This window comes from Triturus cristatus, chromosome 12 (assembly GCF_964204655.1).
Source record: "Triturus cristatus chromosome 12, aTriCri1.1, whole genome shotgun sequence".
Lineage (NCBI taxonomy): Eukaryota > Metazoa > Chordata > Amphibia > Caudata > Salamandridae > Triturus > Triturus cristatus.
Window position 1 is genome coordinate 436,317,124 of NC_140595.1, and position 19,746 is coordinate 436,336,869.

The following is a 19,746-nucleotide window of genomic DNA, read 5'->3' on the forward strand; positions in this document are numbered from 1 at the left end:
GATCTGTTCATATAACATCATTTGTTCTTCTTTCTTCTTCCGTGACGAATGAATTCTTGGTGGTGGAATACACGATGTGGCACACAGACCACAGATCGCTGGTCCACATTGTAGACATAGACAGCAACTGAATAGTATGAGAAGGCCAATACCTAGGAAAGATAGGACCTTCCATCCAAAGGTGGATAATATACTCCAAAACCAACCGGACCAAGTCCAGGTGCCTGGGTTCTGGTGTATCTGGCTTACAATCTTATGAAGGCGAGTTATGGCCTTATATACAGATGGCGAATTTTCTGGTATGAAAATGCAACAGCTTGATCCGATGACCCTACAAGCTCCGCCCCTATCAGCCAAGATGACGTCAAGGACAAGACGATTTTGAAGCACAACAATCCGCATAGCAGACTGCTCTTCTGTTAAATTGCCTAAAGCGGAAATAGTTTCATTCACTACTGCTTCAAGGGTTCTAGTTAATCTACGTATCAGCTTACTATTAGTAACAGTACCTATATAGGGAAAGAGACCTTTATTGAAATCTGTGTATTTTTCCCATGCTGTTTCAGTGTAATCGACTATTGGGAGATCTCTCCTTACTCTACTATTTACTAAATGAATATTTCTATAATAATCAGGAGGAGCTAGGAAAACAGGTGGCAAAAGGAATGCAATGTAGCAGGTACCATCCCAATCTAGAGGTAGACGCATATATGCAGTCTGACCACATATAAAGTAGGAGTGGCGATAAGCTCTAAATGAAGATTTGCCTTGATCACTGAATTCTACTGTAGTAGTGCATTTACTATGGCCCATATGTATGGAACCAACTTTTCTTACACACAATTCACCTTTCGCTGGGAATACTGACATGGTTGGTAAAACTAGTTCAACTTCGGATTCGACATTTAGAACCATGAGATTAGGTGTAAAATTACCTAATCCATATACTTCATTTTCTAGATCAGTTCCTGTTCCTTTGGGGCGACCCTCCTTGTCAGGGTAACAGACTTTGAATAAAACTAGGTTCAGATTTCCCCATACCCACTGGTCTTGGTAAACGGCTGTATCTGAGTCTATGGAATTGATTAAACTAAACCATGCTCCACAGGAGCCATTATGTGTAAACGGATGTGGAAAGAAAGGCAGGACTCCTTCATAATTCTGATAGGGAGGGAGCCGGCCACACACCCAACAATTAGTTGCATTACTAGTCTGATGGGAATGATGTAACATACTAATGAAAGTGTTATTGCGCAGCGCAAGTCTATAAGACAATTCATGCGGGGGTAAGTCACTAAAAGAATGTTCAGCAGTAACATTGTAAACGTTTCTGGCAATAGGGTAATATATGTGCAACAATATACTTGCAGTAATTATTAAAAGACTTAAGAAAAACAAGATTAATAATGTCACTATGCAATGGCTACGCAGTGATTTACAATACGCCTGTCGTTTCATCATTTTTCGCGACTGTCCATGATTCAGGTCTAGGCGATACATGTCGGAGACAGATTCAACCGCTTCACCTAGGAGAGGACTTAAACAATCAAATCGTCCGACGGCCTAGGCCTTAATTTTAGTTTATAGAGTTCTTTACTGTCGGCCTCAGCCAGAGGTAGTTTTGAGTCAATTGGTGAGGACACACGAGGTGGGCTGTTTACATCTGAAGGAAGTCCATGAAATTTCTTGATATGACTTGAATGCACCCATCCTTTCCTGCCCTCGATCTTCACGGCTGTCCTTGTGGTCAGCAGGACCAGCTGGGGTGTCTTCCACCTGGGCTCCAGCTGAGTCTTTCGGTCGAAATTTCTCACAAGCACAAGGTCCCCCGGAACTACGTCATGGGGTTTCACCTCAGTGTTGTCGGGAAAGGCTGCAGCTACCTGTGAACGACAAGATTGTAGTGCAGACATCAAGGAAGCCAAGTAATCTGTCAGCATATTACAGTCAATATCAGTTATTTTGCGTGGTATAGGCGTCCCCCACATATTTGGTGGTCTGCCGAAGATCACCTCATACGGTGATAGCCCTGTTCGAGAGTGTGCTACCATTCTCATGTAGAAGAGTGCAACTGGTAACGCTACTACCCAGTCGACACCTTTCTCTCTGCATATTTTGGACAGTCTGATTTTCAGTATCTGATTATGTCTTTCTACGAGACCTGCTGCTTCGGGGTGTCGGACACAGTGAAATTTCCACTGATAACCTAACAGAAGTGAAACATGTTTCATTAATTCGGATGAGAACGGCTGGCCGTTATCTGAGTGAACAACACGTGGTAAACCGTATTGTGGGAAGAATTCTCGAACTAACTGTTTGGCAGTAGTCGGGGCAGTGTAATCTGAAACCGGGTATGCCTCCGTCCAGCGGGACAGAGCGCAGACAACTACGAGAACATATTTGAATCCTCGACATCGTTCCATCTGGATATAATCCATCTGGAGTACTTCAAAAGGGTGATTAGGAGGATGAAATCCACCTTGTTCTACGGGAACACTTTTTCCTGGGTTGAACTGGCAACAGATCATACAGGTACGGACCTTTTGTTTGGCTGCTGCTCGTAAATGTTTATTGAACCAAATGTGTTGAATGCTGTCTAGCATAGCTTTTTCTCCTAGATGTGCTGGACTATGTATAGTGTTAACTATAACTTGGACCATTGAATCAGGAAGGAACCACACAGACTTTTCCTTCATCATCCATCCTTGGTCCGTTTGGATCCCTCCTAATTCAGTCCATTTCTTTATTTCGTCTGGTGTAGCATGTGTCTGTATGTCAATTACGTCAAGGGTAGGATCTTTAACTGTCATACAATGTGTCGGCATCGGGACTATTGTCTTTGTCATGTCGGATGTTTGGGTTTGAGCAGTCTGTTTAGCTGTTCTGTCGGCTAGATCATTGCCTTGAGAAATGATATCAGTAACCTTCGTATGAGCCTTACATTTCATAATTGATATTGCAGTAGGTAGATGTATTGCATCTAATAAGGCATGAATGAGGGGTCCATGCTGAATGTGGGCACCGTGGGAAGTTAAATAACCTCTCTCTCGCCATAGCACGCCGAAGTCATGTACAACTCCGAATGCATAACGTGAATCAGTGTATATGTTGACTTTTTTATTTGTGGCTTGAATACAGGCTTGTGTCAGAGCAATAAGCTCTGCGGCTTGAGCTGACAAAGTATTTATACGATTAGTTTCAATGACTTCAGTATCTGTTGTGACTGCGTAAGCAGCCACCAACTCTCCTGTATTTGTTCTCATACATGAACCATCTACATACAATGTCAGGTCTGGGTCTGACAATGGGACATCGGTTAAGTCTTGTCTAGGTTTCGTCGTTATTGTAATAACTTCAATACAGTCATGGGCTAGTGGGTCTGTTCCGGTTACTGGCAAAAGTGTGGCAGGATTCAATGTGTTACAGCGTCTGATTTCTATGTGTGGCTGGAACAATGTAAGTTCGTACCCTGTAAGTCGCGCTATAGTCAAGTGTTGTGTTTGCGTTCTATTTACAAGAACCTCTACCGCATGTGGTACTTGAACTGTCAATGGATGTCCTAACACTATGGCATCGCTTTGTCGTATTGCTAAAGCTGTCGCTGCCACTGATTTCAGGCACGCAGGAAGAGCCTGAGCTACTGGATCTAATGTACAAGAAAAATAAGCACATGGTTTGTGTGCTCCTGCTTGTTCCTGTGTGAGTACTGACAAGGCAGTACCTTCGCGCTCTGTAACAAAGAGTGTAAACTGTTTTCTGTAACATGGCGTTGCTAAAACAGGTGCTTGACATAAAGCTTTCTTTAGGCTTTCAAAAGCTTGTGTATGTTCCTGAGTCCAAGGGAGAACAGTCGATGTGGCTGCCTCCTGTGTTGTCAACTGAATGAGTGGTTTTGCTAGAAATGCGTACTGAGAGATCCACTGCCTGCAATATGACGTGAGGCCTATGAAAGCCCGCACCTCCTTTTGTGTCTTGGGTATTGGCATGTTAGCTATTAACTGAATGCGGTCGGGTGTAAGCTGCCTTCCCTCCTTGGACAGCGAGTGTCCAAGATAAATAACTCGCTGGACACAGAATTGCAGCTTAGAAGGGGACACCTTGTGTCCCTTTTCAGCTAGAAATTGTAAAACTGTCAGTGATGCTTTCTCACATTCGGGTTCGCTTCTAGCGGTGATCAACAGATCATCGACATATTGAAGCAAGGCAGTGTTAACTGGCATGTGGATACTGTCAAGTTCTCGTTTCAGTGCTTGGCTATAGATGCTCGGGCTTTCTGTAAATCCTTGAGGTGCGCGTGAGAATTTAAAGCTACGTCCATTTAAACTAAATCCGAACAAATATTGGCTTTCCGGATCTATTGGGACGCTGAAAAAGGCGTTTTTAAGATCAATTACAGTAAAGAATGTTGCTTCGGAATCAATGGCTGTCAATAATGACGAGATATCAGGGACCACAGGGAATTGTGGCACAATGCACTTGTTTAATTCGCGCAGATCAATAACCAATCGATATACTGGCAGGGCCTTTGGATCTGTTCGTTTAAGAATCGGAATTATTGGTGAATTACATACATTGGAGTCTGTTTCTACAACTACTCCTTGGGCAATGAGCTCGTCAATGATTTGCAGTAAAGCCACTACAGCATCTGGTGGTAACTTGTATTGTCGCATTCGTGGTAGCACCACTCCTGCCTTTAATGTGACTCGATATGGTGTAATATTCATGCATCCAACATCAGTAGGGCCTTGTGCCCATAGATGTGTAGGTAAAGTCTGCAGTCGGGGATCCATGTCTCTAGACACATAATGACCTTTAAAATCACGTAAAAACAACCTTACTCCTTCCGGAGAACAACATATTATAGCTCCTAGAGCTTTCAGTGTTTTTATTCCTAACAGATTTTCTGGACATGATTTAGTAAGCAATAAATCTGTAGTTCGGGTCAAAGGTCCTATCGTAAGTGGGAGAGGCTGTGATACTTCATTAACAATAGGTTTTACTGAAAAACCAAGGGAAATATTCTGTGAGCCTGAGAGGGGTGCCCCTGGAACTTCACTACGTTTTATGGTTGTTCGACTTGCCCCTGTATCGAGTAAAAATTTTCTGTCTTGGCCTAACAATTCACTATGTACATAAGGTCCTTCTTGATCTACAGGGATCTCGATAAGGGGTAAGTCAACTTCCCTCTCTAGGCTTGTTCATGCGTATCGTTGATAATCAGGATAGTCGTACTGTGCGGTCTGGTACAGTTGTCGTGTCGTGGTTTGTGTGGCAGCAACAGGCAGCGCTGGTGCAGCTGGCACAAACTGTATAGACTGTTGTGAAGCTGGCATGGACTGTGCATGCTGCGGAGCTCCTTGTTCATTCTGGTCCTGTCTAGGTGGCCGTGGTCTTTCTTGTGTTTTACCTATGGCGATATTATGTTTCAAAACTGGACAATCGTGTACGTAATGACCTGGCTTTTTACAATAATTGCATGTCCCTTTTACAGGTCCGGCTGAATCACCGGAATGTGTCATACCCTTTTTATGTCCTTCAGCTGGGACTGTCTGAGAAACTAACATTTTCATTTTCGTGTCTTTCATGCGTCTGTGTTCATGTTCTTGTTCCTCTCTAATTCTATTGTGATGGTACTGTAACATTTGTAACATTTGTGATGGAGTGTTACCTTGCCAGGTACTCTCGAATTTTAATACTCTATTCTTTACTTGGGGCAGAGCATTTTCTACTAATTTTGTTACAAACAGATGTGGGTATGATTCGCTACTTGCTTTTAGGCCACTATTTATACCAAAACATTTTTCAAATCGGGCATAGTAATCACTAGTGTCTTCATCTTGCTTCTGTTTACAGGCTGAAATTGTACCCCAATCTTCCTTTTTTGTAGTTAGTAAACGTGGCAGTACCTGTACTAATAAACCTGGTAGTGCTTTAGTTTTATCCCCGAGTCCTGCTCCTGCAGTTCGGGCCTTTTCTTCTGCTTCTAATACTGACCATTCTATCTTTTGGTCTCCTACCTCCCACTCTTTTTCCCTGAGTTTCTCATAAATGCCAGCAGGCATTAATACCTTTAATATTGTCATAATGTCGGGATAGGTATACTCTCCCATGAGTAACATGTCTTTAATTTCTCGGTGAAAACCCGCTGGATCTTTGTCATGACTGGGTACCACTTTCTTCATTTCTAACAATTCTATTTTTGATATGGGCGTATATACAAATACGCGCTTAAACTCGTTGTCCTCGCCCTTTATTGGGTGCACTTCTCGTAAGGGATTCTGTCTATCCATGTAATACGTGGTTCTTTCCTTGATGGGCAATGAGACACGGTCTGAACATACAAAAAGAATATACTGCTTTCTTGATTCTAGAATTTCTTTAATTAATTTAGTACCTGAACCTCTCCATCTATTCATAAGCAATTCAGTCAATATGTCAGGTAAGGGACCAGGGTCCGAATGCTGACTCTGATATAGTATAATGAGTTGTTGAATCATATAAATCCCAGCTAACCGCTGTTCATCTGGGGTGAGATTCAAAAATGCGCGTGCTACTGTATCATCACTATATTTTCCGGGACTGTCCACCCAATGGACAGCTGCCCTAGCTAAATCTTGTTCATCCATAGAATCGAGGAAATGATAACCCCTTCGTTCTCGGAGTAGTTTGTCGGCGGCTTGGAACGAATGCTCGTTAGACCTGATGTTAATTATAGGTATTTGGAAATTCCTGTTATTATCTGGACATATCGGACGTATCGGGTCAATAGGACATCTATTACTATTACAAGATCTTCCTTTACCTACATAGGCTATGGTGTCTGACTGTCCTGCGGGCAGTCCTGACCCTTCCTCCTCGTTTTGTTCGAACTCGTCTACCGCTAATCTTTCTTCGTGTAGGCGTTCTATTTCTTTACGGATCTTTCGGCACATGGCTATTATACAATTTTGTTTATTATGTCTACCTTCTGATATATTCTGGCTCCATCTGGTAAGAATTTGCATTGCTTCCGGGTCTACCCCCGGTCGGTCTTCATTTCTGATCACACAATTTATGAGGAAACGTAACAGTTCCCCCTGTATCTCCACTTTCTGGTATTCCATAGCTCTGTTAATACATTCTGGATCTCGCCCTGTTTGGACAAAATGGTATATTTTATCTAGATGCGCAGTCATTCCTGGTAACTTCCCTAAGTACACTGCGGCTCGTCTGATACGCAATGATGCCATGATCATTTCGTCCTCTTTGCCGGGCACAGGGTCATATCTGCAATCTATAAGAAGTTCCTTAAGCGTACGGGCATTTATGAGTTTGGGTGTACGTGAATGTCCTGACTCTTGAAAAGTAAGTTTATTTATTCTGGGTGGCGTAGAAAAAGTGTTGCTAGTACCTCCCGTAGCCCCATCTGGGGTGTCGGGCGTGAAAGGATTCGTTGAACGTGATACAGCAACTATAGGTGTGGACACAGCTATAGAAGTATCTGCAGGGACAGATGTAGAAACAGATGTGCTTGCCGGAACTTGTTGCTGTAGAGATACGGGTACCGGATCTTGGGGTTGAACCTCCCTGACAGGCGGTCTATGTGGGGCGGAATTAGCATACTCGGGAGCTGCGTCATCTAAATATGAGGAAAGAAAAACATCTTCTGCGGTTCTAGGATGCCCCTTAGGATGTACCTTTATTGGGAATAATGGGGTTGGCAAGTCTTTCGGTATCTCTGGAGTAGCCTTAGGTAATCCTTCGGCCAGAAGGGGATACATACCATTCATAAGGGCATTTCTTTGTCTGTCTACTTGTTCTGATCTCACTCGGATACCTTCCTCAATTAATAGATTTTCTCGAACTTTATTGGAATTCTCTTTACTCTTCTCCTCCTGTCTACGTGCTTTTTCTGTACGTCTATGAGATTCTTTACGCCATAACTCAACGGCATCTTTCTGTGACTGTCTGACTTTCCTTTTCCATAACTCTTCTTCTACTTTCATGATGCACTCTGCATCCCAGGTTCCCGCTGTGGGCCACCTCTGACTTTCTGGTAATTCCTTGGTGTAGTCTACCCATAAATCAAGAAATAATATAGCGTCTAAGCCATGTTTATGATACATGAAGTACCCTGGAGTGTCCCTAGGAGGAATAGGAACGGCTTCTTCGAGTACCCCTTTTCTTGTAGTGATCTGTCTTAGTTTCGAAAAGAGCGGCATATTGAGAACTGATCTGATACTTAATCTTGAACACACTTAGTACAAAAGCACAATAATGAACAACCATTCATACCACAATATGCAGGACGTTTAACACATTAAACATTAAACATTAAACATTTTTTAACCTTTAAAATAACCAACAATGATGATCGTCTGCATAACTAATCACCAAGCATAATTCTTTGACAATAACTAGATACTTCGGAATACTTGATATACTGCTAAACAGTACATATACACTGCTAAAACAGTGCAGACCGGATTTGTGTACCCAAACCCGTCTTGACCGGCACAACCTATGTGCACGTCAGAAATGCCTCCCCAGCAATGGTACTCACCGGGTAGCTTCGGAAACGGAAGGCCTCGGAAACTGAACTTGGACCGGACTGGACTCGACTCGACTCGTCGGAAACTGGACTCGACTTCGAACTGGTGGGCCTCTGTATACCTCGGATCTTGCTCTCTCAGCTAGGCTCTGGTCGGGATACTTCGCACTTCTCACCGCCTCGTCTGGGTGTTGATCGCAGCCTCAGTCGCCCCCGCTTGACCGGAGGGAGATACAGGAAATCCTGCTGGTACGCGTTATTGTCCGTCCAGCTGTGGCAGGAGACCGGGCCTGCAACTCACCGCCGGCGCGTGAGATGAGAAAGTGTCCCTGTTCGGGCGCCATTCCTGTGGTAAATAATTTAATTACCGGGACTTAATTTCCAGGCTCACCTATCAGCCCACGCGGAATTTTGACATCCGTCGAGCCCAGGTTGTGACGGTTTTTGACGGGGCGCTTCATCCTAATTGTTTCCCGCTTTTTATCGCTGGTAAGCCCTTGCACAACCTTCCTCCACCTGCACCCTACGTTCCCTCACTCCTCCCCCGCATTGACTCTCCCTCTTCCCCACAGGCTCTATTTCTTGCCTATACCTCATTCCGGACTACAACACTAGGATCGTCTAGTTTTGGCTGGCGCGGCTGCGCAACAGTTACTAATTGATTGGGTCATCCTCTCACTGTAAGTTCCAACCCCCCCCTTATTAATTTTTAATTCTTGCACCACCCCCTCAACATCCCTCCCTTCTCGCATATTACCCTCTAGCTATTCTCGCCCCTCTTTACTCTTCCTATGCTCTCTTCCTAACCTTGCATATTTTAATTTTTTATTTTTTCTCCCCCTCCCCACTAGGCTTTCTCCCAGGCAATTATTTATCAATTTCTTGTCCTGAAGAGATCCCAATACGTGTTAAGGGATCGAAACGTCGTCGACAATCATTTCTAAACTCCAGTGTATTACAAAATTGAAATGTCGGAGTATGAAATGTTTTATTGACTTTTTGATAACAATTACCTTTGAGCACCAAAAAGTCACCTTTTAAAATCACTTGCCTGGGTACCGGAAATCGGCTGATTTCCTATTACCCTGCCACCAACTCACTCACTGTTTTATTAATTTTCTCACTATTTACAGTAATTTTTTAGTTATTTTTGCATTGTCTTTAAACATAAAACCCAATTTTTCATTGAACTAATTGTGGCACTTTAATTTACTCGAATTGAATGGGACCACTGTTCCTTTATAATAATATTTACACCCTTGGTCCCTTCTGACTCCTAGGGTCTCCTTGTTCCTTATAAACGTCCCTTGCGCAATCGCTGGATTGCAAGGATTTGCTAGAATTTACTCCCACTCACTTCCCTTTCAGTGAGTTGTATCCTTTTGTAATTTTTTGTATTTACTTATTAGAATTCCGGTTGCCTACCTTCTTCCCCCCTCCCTCTCCACCCCTCCTCCTTCCTTGGGCATGGCACAACACGCTCCCCTTTACTCAGATGATTATATAAAAAGAATATTAGAAGGTCCCTCTCTCTTCACTGAGACTACGGAAAGTACTGACATCACTGCTACCACGATCTTTGAGCAACTAGAAAAATCTACCAAGAAATTTATTAGACTCCAGCTAATGGTTCGTATGTTAACTGAATACTTGAAATCAAACACAATTCCCCAGGGGCTCCAAGTCCGAAATATCCCAGGAGTCTTCACTGACATTAAGAAGTATCTGACGGGTTTTAGCCATATTGGAACAACATGCTCAAGACACTGGATGGTCTTGGGCATTGATATTGCCACTGAAGAAGCAAAAAAACTAGAGTTAGAAATTAAGGATATGGAAAAACAGATTAAAGAGAATAGTACCCTCACTGACGCTAAGAACCTAATGGACAAAGTTGAGAAAACTTTATCTGAATTTCATCGCATTGAACAAAACAAAAAAATTGTGAAAGTTAAGAGAGACATCAAGAATTACAAAGTAGAAAGGACATATCCATATCTACTTGAGGATTTTTACACCAATAGGGCATACCTAGGTCCTAGAACACAGCGACCCTGGGGTAGATTTAACAAACAGCAACACGTAGTTGGTTTTTCTGAGACTTCGGCTGAGTCTTCAGATAATTCTGACTCCACTGAAGGCCCCAGCACATCCAGAACCAGACCTAACAACCCTGATAATTTTTTAGGGCAAGACCGGGGGCGCCAACCCAGCCGCGGAACACCACGCCTCCCACGTTGGCACAGTACCCCTGGGGACAGACAGACACGCCAGCGATATTACCAATGGTGAGTAACACTATTCCCACCATTGACTCCCCTAACTCAGCGACCACAGTCACTATGGGTGAATATCAAACTATTCCAATTTTTAACCTTTCTACTCACTCTCTTTCTGAGCAAGAAATCACATTACTTAGCAAAGGACTTTCATATGTTCCAACCACTAGACCTGATTATCTGCAACTTCAAATTGAACTTTTACGGTTCTTTAGAAAGATTCGCCTTCAGGCCTTCTTTGAAAACAGACCATTCACCACTTCAACAGCATTTACCACATTTCGCCCTCCCTCTACCTTTTCCCCGCCTCTGTACAGTATCCCACCTGAAGTTCTAACTTTTGAAAAGCTGGTTTTAAACGAAGACGCCACACTTGAACACCAACGTAGGTACATCCCTTACAACCTCTCATTGACCGAGAAAGAAGCTATGAAGAATCTCAAGAGAATGAATGACCTGACCATCAAACCAGCAGACAAGGGAGGAGGGATTGTCATCCAAAACACTGACTCCTACAAACAGGGCATACTGACACAACTCTCTAGAACAGACCACTATCTGAGATTGCCCTCTGATCCCACCAAAGATATTCAAAAACTCATTCTTGATATCACTGAAGAAGGCCTAACCCAAGGCTTTCTGACCAAGAATGAATTTCAATTTCTCAACACCAAAAGTCCCCGCACACCAGTAATTTACACCCTGCCCAAGATACATAAGAACCCCACCACCCCCCCGGGTCGCCCCATTGTGTCGGGTTGTGGCTCAATCTTGGAACCATTGGGTCGCTATATCGATTTCTTTATCAGAGACTTCGTTCCTATCACTCGATGCTACATTAAAGATACCATGGCCATGATAAATTTTATAGAGGGACTTCCCTTTAACCCCCTCAGCGATCTCCTTTGCACCCTCGATGTGGAGTCACTCTACACCAACATTCCCCATGATGAAGGCATTGACGTAATAAGATCCACTCTTAATACTAGGCCACAACCTCATTCAGTCCCCACCTCTTTCATCATTCACCTTCTCAAAATTTGCCTCACAAAGAATTTCTTCCTTTTTGATGGTACATTTTACCAACAAGTTAAAGGAACCAGTATGGGCGCAGTTTTCGCTCCAAATTTCGCGATACTGTACATGGATTGGCTGGAAACCAATACCATACTATCCCCCCATAATCCCTTCAGGCCCTACATACAAGAGTGGAAACGTTACATCGATGATATTTTCCTTATATGGAACAGTAACACAGACCACCTAGCTCAATTCCATAACTGGCTTAATCATCACAGCAATGGTTTAAAATTTACTGTTAACAGCAGTAAAGAACAAATAGCCTTCCTGGATCTCACTATCATTGCTCAAAACGAGGGTCTCTACACCACCCTTTACCGCAAACCCACTGAGAAAAACACTCTTTTGGCATACAGCATTCACCACCCCAGAGCCCTTCGCGACTCACTTCCATACTCACAATTCTTGCGGATACGGCGTAATTGCTTCTTCAAACAAGACTATTTCTCTGAAGCTAACCTGCTACTCAAAAAATTGACTGACAGAGGTTACCCACGTAAATTAGTCAAGAGATCGCTTAAAAGAGCCTGGTACTGCCCGAGGGAAACCCTACTCACTCCCAAGGATAAGAAACAGAACGACAAACTCGTGTGTGTCACCACCTTTACACCTATTTCTAACATAGTGAAAAAATGTATCAAGAGACATTGGCCTACACTGAATGCTGGAAACCTCCGTATAGAGTGCCCTATCTTTGCATTTAAAAAGAACAAAAGTATTAAGGATCATCTAGTCAGGGCCGCAATTCCAGAACCTAACAGGGACTCTACCCTGAGAACCTTTTGCAATCTACCACGACTAGTGGGCCACTTCAAATGTACTAACTGTAGTGTCTGCTGCCTCACATTGGATACTAAAACCTTCGTGCATGCTAACATTAACGTCACCTTGAACAATTTTTCTAATTGTAACACTATTAATGTTATATATGCCATAACATGCCCGTGCAATTTGATCTATGTGGGACAAACGACGCAGAAAATTAGGATTCGCATTTGCCAACATAGAAGCAGAATCCGCTGCAAGACGGCTAACGCTCCTCTTGTTGAACATTTCACACAACTTAATCATACCGAGGACGACTTGAGATGGCAGGTGATCAGCGTTATCACACAGTCCACAAGGAACATGAACATTGCATCTGTCCTCAACAAAGAGGAACTCAAATGGATAATTTGCTGTGATAGCCATCACTCTGGACTGAACCGACTTGAGGACTGGTCTAATCTACTCTAATCCATGAATATCTCCTTGTGTACACTTTACCATGCGTATAATTACTGAAATGTGTTTTCTCTCTAAATCTATGTACCAAGTACCGAGCAATTCTTTGGCCTTTCCATGCCCTCTAACCCCTTTCCTTTCACTCCCTTGTTATAACTGAAGTATTTTAACATTATACTAACTTATCCCCCATTTCCTCCTTTCCCTATTGCTCCTCGACCCTCATCCTGAGGCGCTACTTTCCTTACTACTAATTTCCTATCTGGGTTACCTTCGCAATCCTTGTTTCTATTGGCTTCCTTGACCATTCCATCATGGCCGCCCTCTTATTCCACCACACCTTGGCCCTCTTCGCTTTCGGTTACTGGGCGTTTCCATTTCACCAGTGCACTTCCGTCCCACTGAGGCTTCATTCACACAGCCCGCACCCTGACGCTTAGCTTGATCCTCGCGAGCTCCCCAGGTAAGACACACTCGCTCGCTCACTTCTCACTTCCCCCACATTACTCGCCCTTTCTCACTCGATTCCCTCCCTCCCTTTCACAGGTCCTCGTGGGTTATGCGGCTTGCATCGTAACTATTTAACCAATTCCTTCGCTTATTTCCCGGACTTCCGCCCCACGGTGAGTTTTATTCCTCCTGTCCCGTAACTACTATACCAACCCCCACCACCTCCGATTTCACTATTCCTTCCTTCTCCCCGCAGAATGTAGGTTTTCGAACCCATCGACAAGCCCGACCGGGCTGCCTCGGAATTCCTATCGTGTACAACACAGACCTGACTCGCCCTTTTGGACCAACCCTCCCTATTTTTCGCCGCTCCCTTGGTAAGCCGTAACCCGCTTGTCTCCCCTTACTCACACATTCAGTCACTCCCTCACCCCCTCCTAACCCTCCTATTCTTCTCCAGGCTCACCTATCAGCCCACGCGGAATTTTGACATCCGTCGAGCCCAGGTTGTGACGGTTTTTGACGGGGCGCTTCATCCTAATTGTTTCCCGCTTTTTATCGCTGGTAAGCCCTTGCACAACCTTCCTCCACCTGCACCCTACGTTCCCTCACTCCTCCCCCGCATTGACTCTCCCTCTTCCCCACAGGCTCTATTTCTTGCCTATACCTCATTCCGGACTACAACACTAGGATCGTCTAGTTTTGGCTGGCGCGGCTGCGCAACAGTTACTAATTGATTGGGTCATCCTCTCACTGTAAGTTCCAACCCCCCCCTTATTAATTTTTAATTCTTGCACCACCCCCTCAACATCCCTCCCTTCTCGCATATTACCCTCTAGCTATTCTCGCCCCTCTTTACTCTTCCTATGCTCTCTTCCTAACCTTGCATATTTTTATTTTTTATTTTTTCTCCCCCTCCCCACTAGGCTTTCTCCCAGGCAATTATTTATCAATTTCTTGTCCTGAAGAGATCCCAATACGTGTTAAGGGATCGAAACGTCGTCGACAATCATTTCTAAACTCCAGTGTATTACAAAATTGAAATGTCGGAGTATGAAATGTTTTATTGACTTTTTGATAACAATTACCTTTGAGCACCAAAAAGTCACCTTTTAAAATCACTTGCCTGGGTACCGGAAATCGGCTGATTTCCTATTACCCTGCCACCAACTCACTCACTGTTTTATTAATTTTCTCACTATTTACAGTAATTTTTTAGTTATTTTTGCATTGTCTTTAAACATAAAACCCAATTTTTCATTGAACTAATTGTGGCACTTTAATTTACTCGAATTGAATGGGACCACTGTTCCTTTATAATAATATTTACACCCTTGGTCCCTTCTGACTCCTAGGGTCTCCTTGTTCCTTATAAACGTCACTGGCATTGGTGAAGCAAGTGAGCTGCTGGCCCTGATGGCAACATTTGATGCAAAGTCTGCTTTTCGGCTGTTGCCTGTACACCTAGAAGATTTTCAGTTACAGGTAAAAGCACTACCAATCATGCGTGCCGTTTGAGCTCTTCAGTTCGTTCTTACAGTGAGTGTTCACATGGAACACGGGTAAGACCACAGTGATGCATTATTTGGATGACTTCTTTTTTGTAGGGCAACACGGTTCCGCGGACTGTCAGCAGCAGCTGGCTAGTTTTCAGAAGCTCATGAGTGATGTCGAAGTGCCATTGTCTACTAAGAAAACAGTGGGGCCAAGCATGGTGCTCTCTTTCCTGCATATTGAATTGTGCTCATTAGCCATGGAAGCATGCCTCCCAGTGCAGTTGTTGCTCAACGTACTATTGCAGAAACAAAAAATTACGGTCAGGGTGATACAGATGTTACTTGGCCACCTCAACTTCGCTTGAAGGGTTGTGAGGGCTGGGAAAACCTTTTGCAGACATCTCACCGCTCCCTAGCAGGACTGTCTCTGCCACATCATCACATGAGACTGTCGGCAGGGGCAAAGGAGGATTTGTGCATGGGGTCCAGTTTCTTGGAAAGTTGCAACATTGTGCCCATGGTGGCCCCAAACTACTGGGAATAGGAAGCACAGATACACTCCAATGCCGCAGGAGGTGTAGGTTTTTGGGTTTATTGACATGGCAAGTGGTGTGCAGATGGGCTGGCAGAGGAGTGGCCAGCAGAGTGGAAGAAGGGGGGCAGGAGTATAGCCTTCCACAATGGGGAGATGACAAAGCAATTGGCCATTGATAAAGCAAGGCATAAGGTGAACAGGAACATGCACGTTTTCTGCAGAGAAGAAGGCTATGGACGCGTTAAACACCTAGAACCTCAGATATGACTCCGTGGATTTTTGTAGTGGGGGATGGGGTACATCTGCCTTGATACGGGATGGAGCTTTATTTGGTTCAGATCAGGGAGGTATTGGAACCAACATTAAGTGTCCGGTAAGGAGGGAAGTCTTGAGGTGGGTCAGAAAAGTCTGGGGGGAGGAGTCTTTTCTGAGTGGGGATTGGCAGGTTAAATTTCCAAGTTTATAAATTAAAATGATTGTTGGGAACATAGGTGATGCAGGACAATGGGGGTGGCAATAAAGTTACACTTGAATCAAGCATGACATTAAAAGTTAAGTTTTAGGATACTTGATAGTTAGAGGTTAAAAGTTGCATGTTTGACACAAAGAGAAGATTTTGTGGTCTGTGCTGCTGCCCTATTTGACCAAGCGCTAGTGAAGATCGAGGGCGAGGGGTGCCTGCCCAGGTATTACTTCTGGGTTGGAAGGTGCGATGCCTCTCTATGCTGCTGGCGTCCTGGTGTGTGTCCTGCTACAGGGAGTGTGGTGCTTCTTGGATATGGTGTCTAGTGAGGAGTGGCAGTGTTCTCCTCTATTAGCAGGGCAAAACTGTGGAGGAGAGGTGCAGTTTTATATTATTACTATAGCAATGCTATAGCTTGTAGATTGGTACCCTGTCTGCTCATGTGTTTTTTGCAGTTGTTTTCATTGGAGGGCATTGTTGGGTTTCCAATTGGTATGGCAGTAGCTCAGTGGGCTATTTAAACCTGCTATCCTTGCTGTTTTGGATTTTTTTATATTGTCATGGAGGGATAACGGAGTGAGGACCTGAGGCATTCATCTTCAGGAGGAGTAGATGGGGAGGGATCTTTAGCACATTTCCAGGGCCATTCTGGACATCGTTCTCCCGAGTCTTTGGAGAGGTTGACAACGGAATAGATTCCGGCCATGATTGATGAGGGTGTGGCAATGGCTTTAGCATCTCCATCCCAAGAAGGGGAGATCCAGGAGTAAAGATAAGGACACGGATTTGGACAGTGACTGTGACTAATAAACATGGTACTTCTAGAGGAAAGTTAATTTCCAGGGATGGATTGGGGGCATTTTCTTACATATCAGGGGCAATAAAGTATTTGATCCTTATTCTGTGGATGATGATAGAGGTGGGCTGTTTCCTCAATATGCTAAACCTACTCCTGTGGCTCTTCCTCTTCATCCTGCGATTAAGGAGGCTATTTTTAGGGTTTAGAAGGAGCTGGATCAGTTTCAAATTCTGAGGTTCCTCAAAAATCCTATCATTTGGAGGATGCAGATGCCATGCTCCCTCAGTCCATCAAAGTGGATTTGATTTTGGCTTCTTTGAATTTCACGTCCTCTCTGAACCCTGATGACTGCTCTCCCTCAGATCCCTTTGATAAAAAGGTGGACAATGGGCTTAAGAAATGCTTTGGGGCTGCAATTTGGATTTTGAGGGCAGCATCCTATGTAGCTTTGACTTCTCAGTCTTTGGTGAATGATTTCAGCTTTCTGGTAGAAGCTATGCAGGAGGGGGCGGATGTTTCAGATGCTCTGGTGCACATGACTGATGCTTCCACAGACATCATAAAAGCAGCATCTGTGATTTTCAGCTCAGTAGTTATGGCCAGGAGGAATTTGTGGCTTAGATAATGGAAGGCGGATATCTTGGAAACAGCTTGAGTTTTGAAGATTTGAGGATCTGCTTTCATGGTTACCCTCACTTTTTGCATGGTGTCTGTGTGTTTTTCGCCTAGTCTGACTGGGATTCTGCTAATCAGGACCCCAGTCACTGTGCTTCCTCCCTAAATTAACAATGGTAAGAACTTTTGTACATCAACAATTGGCTACTGGTGTACCCTTGTAAGTCCCTAGTATATAGTACTAAGGTACCCAGGGCATTGTTACACCAGGGGTCTCCCATGGGCTGCAGAATGTATTGAGCCACCCATGGGTGTCTAAACTGTGACTACAGGCCTGTCATTGCAGCCTGAGTGAGTTGGTGCTTGCACCTCTCACAGCAGATATAGGTTTTCTTATATCTGAGGTCACAGCACTTAAAAACGCTCTTCAGTCCTGAGGGAAGGGTGCTTGGTTATGAATGTGAGGGTGCCCCTGCATGAACAGGACACCCCTACAAACCCCAGAGTCCATTCTCCAGGCTTTGTAAGTGTGGTCAGCCATTTTAATACACATAGCGGACATCAGTCATTACGAGATGTCTAAATATATAGTGGATGCACCCAACCCGATCATGTTTGATATCAAACATGATGGAATCATACCTCAACACCAATTCCAGTGGAGGAATTATGATCCCATGTACTGAGGGGATTCCTTGGGGTACACCCCCATACTACTGGTAACAGCCTTTCAGGGTCTGACACCAAGTTAGTGCTTGCTGCCGACCACAGACACAATTCTACCCTCCCACTTCTGAGCCAGGCTCGAGCAGGGGAATGTAGAACAATAGGTTTCCTGTTGCAGGGAGCTGTGACCGTCTCCCAGACAGTACGTAGTGTATTGGGCTGGGGTTGCGGTGCTTGCCAGCGCCACCAGGCTACCTCAAAGGGAACAGATGGTGTCCTCGTCACATACTCCAGTTTGAGCCAGTTTATGTAGCCCTTGGCTCTTGCTCTGGCGTTCCAACCCTTTCCCTAGGGTACTTAAGGGCTTACCTGTGGGTGGTCCCTTAGATTCATCATGGGACAAGGTTCAAGCCTGAAACCTCATCGCTCTTCGACCGTCTGGACACTTGGACTTCGCAGGACTCCACCTAGAACCTAGACTATACAAAGGAAGACTCCTGCCGCTCCTGGTCTTGCTGTTCTGGAAGTCTTTTTTCATCATCTGTGTCTGTGCTTCTTCCAGGATATTTACCAGACCTGTGGGTATCAAGAACATCCAAAGTAAACTCCCTTGGAGTGAAGGAGTCACTCCCCTGCATCTGCAGACACCGCAACAAAGCAGACTGGCTTGCTGTTCCTGTCATCCTATGAACTTTCAAATGCTCAGCAACACAGGTGGTGATTCCGCAACTCCCTCAAGGCCTGACCTGTCCTCTCTGCTATTTGAGGCCAGTATCCCTCATTGGAACCACTGGGATCAATCCTCTGTGCAACACATCGACTTGCCGATGCCAAGCCTTGTTGGCTCTGCACTCCAGAAAACTTTGGGCAACAAGAAGCTCCAGCCTCCAGCATCTCTTCCTTCCAAGCTCAGCGTCCTCACCGCACCGTGGCCCTTCGTTCTTGGTGAGCTGCTCAAGGTCCTCTTGCAACTCCTGTGCCATTGGCCTGTGGATCTTCCTAAGGGTCTTCTACTGCTTCAGTGGACTCCCCTACTTGCTCGGGCCTGCTCCGACTCTCCTGCTGTCGGTGAGTCCCTTGGACCTTGCTCGTCCTAACATTGCTGCTGTTTTGTTCTCCATGTCAGTTGTGGATACCAAGGCTTATTGGTGCTCCCGCCATACACCAACCATCTAGTCACTGACAGCTGACATGGGACAGCTCATACACAGCTCCTGGTCTTCCCCAGCATTGCCTGGTCCTCACAGCTTCAGCGATAAGGTCACTGTCGACTCTGCTGACCTTCTGACATCGGTGCTTATTGCTCTTCTGTGCCTCCTGGTCACTCCTGAGTGGCATAGACTCTGTCCTCTCTGCCTGTAGGTTCTTCACTTCCAGAATCCACCCTTGGATTCCATCAGACTTCTTCACCTTCTTCTCCAGAGGACTTTTCTTCCAAGTCTTCCATTGTCATCTACGGAAGTTTCAGACATCTCTTCACCCCGATGCACCTGGCTTCCCTCGTGTAGGTAACCTGATTCCCATGGCATTCATGGTTAGGGTGGCTCTCCAACCTTCTGTCCTTCAAGGGAATTCTGCGGGGTCTTCTGGGAAGGGTCCTTCTTCTGCA